Source organism: Oncorhynchus mykiss, chromosome 18, assembly GCF_013265735.2.
Source record: "Oncorhynchus mykiss isolate Arlee chromosome 18, USDA_OmykA_1.1, whole genome shotgun sequence".
NCBI classification, from domain to species: domain Eukaryota; kingdom Metazoa; phylum Chordata; class Actinopteri; order Salmoniformes; family Salmonidae; genus Oncorhynchus; species Oncorhynchus mykiss.
The window spans coordinates 15,405,184-15,412,455 of NC_048582.1; the positions used below are offsets into that span (position 1 = coordinate 15,405,184).

General features: G+C 37.1%; 1 protein-coding gene across 2 annotated transcripts in view; it reads right to left on the minus strand.

The window, feature by feature from the left end:
• LOC110495436 (obscurin-like protein 1) overlaps positions 1–1,364 on the minus strand; it is a 60,568-nt gene extending 59,204 nt beyond the window's left edge. Inside the window, exon 1 of one of the 2 annotated variants that reach the window (XR_005037379.1) lies at positions 865–1,364. The gene's annotated coding sequence lies outside the window, so the exon portion shown is untranslated. The remainder of the gene's footprint in view (positions 1–864) is intronic. The other variant, XM_036951937.1, reaches the window with a different exon arrangement.
• Between the last annotated feature and the right edge of the window lie 5,908 nt (positions 1,365–7,272).

Here is a 7,272-nt window from a genome sequence, read left to right on the forward strand (position 1 = left end):
TGTTTTGCATCTAGTGGACAATGTATTCACTGCTTTGTGATAACAGAAGGACATTGAATACAGCCCCAAGCTGAAGGACAGTGCTTTCTCCTCAGTCTAGTGGTGTTGACCCAGTAAAAGTAAAGTAGCGTCTCAGTCAGAACTGAACAGACCACAGCCCTCCCAGCTGGTGCTGTAGCTCAGCCAGAGGAGTATTTCAAGTAGTCTGTCCAAATAAAGACCCTGCCTGGAGGCCTTGTGTCAGATAACAGAAAATCCACACAGTAACATACAGTATCTACGCCTTTACTCTCCAAGATAAGAGCTCCTATACACTAAAGGGAAAATATGATACCTCCTGGGATTTTTGGATTACTGTTGATGTGCTACCTTACCTGAGAGACAGTCACAATCTGAATGCCCACAGGGATTGGGATCAGGAAAAGGGAACTCTAGAAATGCCTAATACTTGCTGTCATTGTTGCTATACTAGTAACCCCATATCAGGTTCAGCTATAGCCTTCCAAATGCATTGTGGTGCAGTTGATGTTCCTATAGTTTGTCTGTAGCAGCTGTAGGTTTCATCTCTGGCATGGAGGGGCTATTTCCCAATACAGAGATTTGATACTGCAGCCAATGTGTCTATTCCCTCCAAAAGGCTGTCACACAGTACATTCTACTGGATCATGCCATTGACCCAGTTATCTATTTGGTTACCATGGGGGCAAAGATCCTGTTGATAAAGAAGCTCTTTTATCGACTTCCAGTGTTCTCCAAGAGTTGCTGCATTTCCTCTTCCCTCTCATAGGTGAGGTGAAATGATACACAATCCGCGTCGCTTAAATAATGATACAATCGTACAAACTATGATAATCAGAAACTTACCAGTGATTCCAGAGTGACACTTCCTTTGTTCCACATTGACAATATAGCCCACAAATCAAAGCCACTCTTCAGAATCTCCCGTCAGGGTTCAAGAAGACTTGGACCCCATTGATTGGAATGACTTTTGACCCAGGTGTAAGTCTGGTTCCGCGTCCCTTAAAATGGCCGCTGTCTCCTCTGTCCGGTAGGGATATGTTTCCCGCTCTCAGTGGTCTGCTGCAGTCCTGCTCTCTCACTAAGACAAGAATGTCTCTCAAGATGTCCTGACTAAATAAAAGCTAAATGAGTGTCTTGATCAGCATCAAACAGATCCACAGCTCTCAAGGCTCGCCCTGTTGCTGTATCTGTCCATCCAGTGAGGTGGCTGTGGCTTCTGGAACTGGTGGGGGTCTGGAGCTCCTGTACAGGGACCACACAATCCACTCTGACTGCCTGGTGGTTTCCGTCACCCGGTCCTAAGGCACCCGGTGTGTCAATGTCAGGGAGAGAGAGAGAAAGAGAGAGAAAGAGAGAGAGGGGGAGGGAGACGAACAACTGTTGCCCTGCCACTGCTAACCGCCCCTAAAAATACCACAGGTTTTGATGACAGCCAGTCAGATAAGTCTTGGCCCTCCATTCACAGACCCTACAGGAGCTAAAGATAGACAGAAGCACTGAGCAGCACTGCTCTGTGACTGATCAATCAGCTTCCTAGAGATACTCTGTTTAATCTCCACAGAGGACACCCCACCTGCCAAGACAGTGACTCCCGGCATCAAGCACACTAGCTCATCATCCGTAAACACAGACGATGTATGATGTGTCATTGACATAGATGTTTAAATGTACATTCTGGAAGAGCAGTTGATAATTGCTGAGCTCAAACTCTGCTTATAAACAATTGGTGAAGCATTTAACCTTTCACTGCAGTGAAAATCAGGGTCACAGAGTGATTCTTGTTAGTCTTAAACAAATCTGCTTTGAAACAAAAGTATACACCTCACACACATGGTTATGGGCTTAAAACAAGAAGACACCTGTACCATGTCAGATATAGAGTTGAAATGTATTACATCTTGAGTTTGCATCCCAATATAAATATCCACATAAATAACTAAACATATAGAGAGTCAATCATTACTAACACTGCATATGCTATGGTAATGGCCTCCACTATTAGTATCTGTCAGTCCCAGCCCCCAGCCCCCCAATCACCAGCCCCCCTTCCCCAGCCCCATGCCACCTCATGCCCCCAGAGCCTCACTCTGGGTTAGCACACATTGTTTATTAGAGGTGTATGTAGGATAGTGTTATTCGTCAGAACCCATTACCGTCCGGCACATCAGAACTTCCTCACCACCCGAGTCACCACCCGAGTCACCACCCGAGACTGCCATGACATCTGTTTCACAGAAATACAATACATACAGCTGGTGTTGTTTCATGGAAACACAATAAATAAAACTGAGGTCACTGAAGCACTTTGAATTGTTGAAGTAGCTACAGCTTAACTACCACAACACGTACTATGGTACGACCACAGACATGTAAAATATGTTCTATTGCACTACGGATGGGTCCATAAAAGTCTACATGGCATGGAGAATCCTGTTTGTTTTACACATTCAATTTATATAGGAGCTACAATGGGACTTTCCTTTCTTCTGTCCCGTTCATGTCAAAAGAGGTAAACTACAAACTCTCTATGCTTGTATGGTGAGAGACTGGGCCCATAACAACAGTTTGACTACAGCTTGTATGGTGAGAGTCTGGGCCCATTACAACAGTATGACTACAGCTTCTATGGTGAGTGACTGGGCCCATTACAACAGTATGACTACAGCTTGTATGGTGAGAGTCTGGGCCCATTACAACAGTATGACTACAGCTTGTATGGTGAGAGTCTGGGCCCATTATAACAGTTTGACTACAGCTTGTATGGTGAGGGACTGGGCCCAATACAACAGTTTGACTGCAGCTTGTATGGTGAGAGACTGGGCCCATTACAACAGTATGACTACAGTTTGTATGGTGAGAGACTGGGCCCATTACAACAGTATGACTACAGTTTGTATGGTGAGAGACTGGGCCCAATACAACAGTTTGACTACAGCTTGTATGGTGAGAGACTGGGCCCATAACAACAGTTTGACTACAGCTTGTATGGTGAGAGACTGGGCCCATTACAACAGTATGACTACAGCTTGTATGGTGAGAGACTGGGCCCAATACAACAGTTTGACTACAGCTTGTATGGTGAGAGACTGGGCCCATAACAACAGTATGACTACAGTTTGTATGGTGAGAGACTGGGCCCATAACAACAGTATGACTACAGCGTTGACATACAACCCCCACATTCTCAGACGATAGCGGAATGTCCACCACAGCCAATCACAAACACTTGGCATCAGAGGAAGATGACCTCCGGAAGGTCACATGCTGTAGCTTCAGGATCCACTCATTTAGTTAGGATGACGATTGTTGACAACCCTCTCCACGTTGACCCTATTCGATCTAAATGGATCCACCATCATCATCATCCAGCTATTCCCTGATGTCTGTCTTTAGGGGTCTTTAAAGGTTGGCCTAGATCTTGGTTCTATATCTTAGTGATATCTACAAAGTGGGATATGATATAATGTGGGATATGATATAATGTGGTATATGGATATAATGTGGTATATGGATATAATGTGGTATATGGATATAATGTGGTATATGGATATAATGTGGTATATGGATATAATGTGGTATATGATATAATGTGGTATATGGATATAATGTGGTATATGATATAATGTGGTATATGATATAATGTGGTATATGATATAATGTGGTATATGATATAATGTGGTATATGGATATAATGTGGTATATGATATAATGTGGTATATGATATAATGTGGTATATGATATAATGTGGTATATGGATATAATGTGGTATATGGATATAATGTGGTATATGGATATAATGTGGTATATTATATAATGTGGTATATGGATATAATGTGGTATATGATATAATGTGGTATATGATATAATGTGGTATATGATATAATGTGGTATATGATATAATGTGGTATATGATATAATGTGGTATATGGATATAATGTGGTATATGATATAATGTGGTATATGATATAATGTGGTATATGATATAATGTGGTATATGATATAATGTGGTATATGGATATAATGTGGTATATGGATATAATGTGGTATATGGATATAATGTGGTATATGATATAATGTGGTATATGGATATAATGTGGTATATGGATATAATGTGGTATATGATATAATGTGGGATATGATATAATGTGGGATATGATATAATGTGGTGTATGGATATAATGTGGTGTATGGATATAATGTGGTATATGGATATAATGTGGTATATGATATAATGTGGTATATGATATAATGTGGGATCTGGATATATTGTGGTATATGATATAATGTGGTATATGATATCATGTGGGATATGATATAATGTGGGATATGATATAATGTGGTATATGACATAATGTGGGATATGATATAATGTGGTATATGGATATAATGTGGTATATGACATAATGTGGGATATGATATAATGTGGGATATGATATAATGTGGGATATGATATAATGTGGTATATGACACAATGTGGTATATGATATAATGTGGTATATGATATAATGTGGGATCTTATATAATGTGGTACATGACATAATGTGGGATATGATATAATGTGGTATATGGATATAATGTGGTATATGATATAATGTGGTATATGATATAATGTGGTATATGATATAATGTGGTATATGATATAATGTGGTATATGGATATAATGTGGTATATGGATATAATGTGGTATATTATATAATGTGGTATATGGATATAATGTGGTATATGATATAATGTGGTATATGATATAATGTGGTATATGATATAATGTGGTATATGATATAATGTGGTATATGATATAATGTGGTATATGATATAATGTGGTATATGGATATAATGTGGTATATGATATAATGTGGTATATGATATAATGTGGTATATGATATAATGTGGTATATGATATAATGTGGTATATGATATAATGTGGTATATGGATATAATGTGGTATATGGATATAATGTGGTATATGGATATAATGTGGTATATGATATAATGTGGTATATGGATATAATGTGGTATATGGATATAATGTGGTATATGATATAATGTGGGATATGATATAATGTGGGATATGATATAATGTGGTGTATGGATATAATGTGGTATATGGATATAATGTGGTATATGATATAATGTGGTATATGATATAATGTGGGATCTGGATATATTGTGGTATATGATATAATGTGGTATATGATATCATGTGGGATATGATATAATGTGGTATATGACATAATGTGGGATATGATATAATGTGGTATATGGATATAATGTGGTATATGGATATAATGTGGGATATGATATAATGTGGGATATGATATAATGTGGGATATGATATAATGTGGTATATGACACAATGTGGTATATGATATAATGTGGTATATGATATAATGTGGGATCTTATATAATGTGGTACATGACATAATGTGGGATATGATATAATGTGGTATATGGATATAATGTGGTATATGATATAATGTGGTATATGATATAATGTGGTATATGATATAATGTGGTATATGATATAATGTGGTATATGGATATAATGTGGGATATGATGTAATGTGGGATATGATATAATGTGGTATATGATATAATGTGGGGTATGATATAATGTGGTATATGGATATAATGTGGGATATGATGTAATGTGGGATATGATATAATGTGGTATATGATATAATGTGGGATATGGATATAATGTGGGATATGATGTAATGTGGGATATGATATAATGTGGTATATGATATAATGTAGGGTATGATATAATGTGGTATATGATATAATGTGGGATATGGATATAATGTGGTTTATGACATAATGTGGGATATGATATAATGTGGTATATGGATATAATGTGGGATATGATGTAATGTGGGATATGATATAATGTGGTATATGATATAATGTGGGATATGATATAATGTGGTATATGGATATAATGTGGGATATGATGTAATGTGGGATATGATATAATGTGGTATATGATATAATGTGGGGTATGATATAATGTGGTATATGGATATAATGTGGTTTATGACATAATGTGGGATATGATATAATGTGGTATATGGATATAATGTGGGATATGATGTAATGTGGGATATGATATAATGTGGTATATGATATAATGTGGGGTATGATATAATGTGGTATATGATATAATGTGGGATATGGATATAATGTGGTATATGACATAATGTGGGATATGATATAATGTGGTATATGATATAATGTGGGATATGGATATAATGTGGGATATGGATATGGAGATATGGGATAAAGAATGTTTATTTTTACCTATCATTGTTGCATGTAGGAAATATCTATCTGACAAAAGGAGAAACCATAGTTTATATGATTTTGCTTGTTTTTTAAAACAATGACCCACCTGTCCATGTAAGGGGGCTGGTCCCTCTGACATTCACCCTCATGCAGTCATCTCTAACCAGCTGCTGGGTAAGAGGACAGTCATAGGAATCAAAAGCATAGTGTTAGATTCTGTTCTGAGATTGTATTTCAATATCAAACAGCAGTATGAAGGTTAATCTCTTCACAGGTCAGTCCTGATCCCCTCCATCCAAAATCAACAGCAGTCAGGGATGTACATTTTCTTTCTTAATCGGGAGTATTGAATAGTGCTCCCAACTTTGAAAAAGTTAGGAGCAAAAAAAAGAGAAAAAGCGATTGATTTAAAATAATTAAGATCTACCATTTGGCCATGAATTATCTGAGTTTGTTTGGGTTGACAGCAATGGAGTAGGCAAGAGCACAAACAGATCTGGGGCAAGGCTACTGCTACAGACAAGTGGTTTTCTGCATTTACAGGTGCAACCATAACTGTCCAAAGATGTTGTTCTCTAGTATGTGGTACTCATGCTGCATTCATAACCAAGTGGGAAGGTGGTATTTACCACATATGACTGGAAAAAAATGCAACTGGTAGTTAAAGCTGCAATATGTAACTTTTTGGGCAACCAGACCAAATTCACATTGAAAAGTGTGTTATAGATCTGTCATTTTCATTGAATATGTTCTATGTACCCTATTTCTATGCTCCCATTCTTAATTTTTGTTGTTGTCTTTTACTTTCTGTTTTGTACACCAGCTTCAAACAGCTGAAAATACAATATTTAGGGTTATGGAAAATATATTTCACAGATGTTTAGATGGTACAATGATTCTCTACACTATACTTACTTGTTTGTCACATAAACAAAAATTAAGCTAATTATTAGAATTTTAGCAACCAGG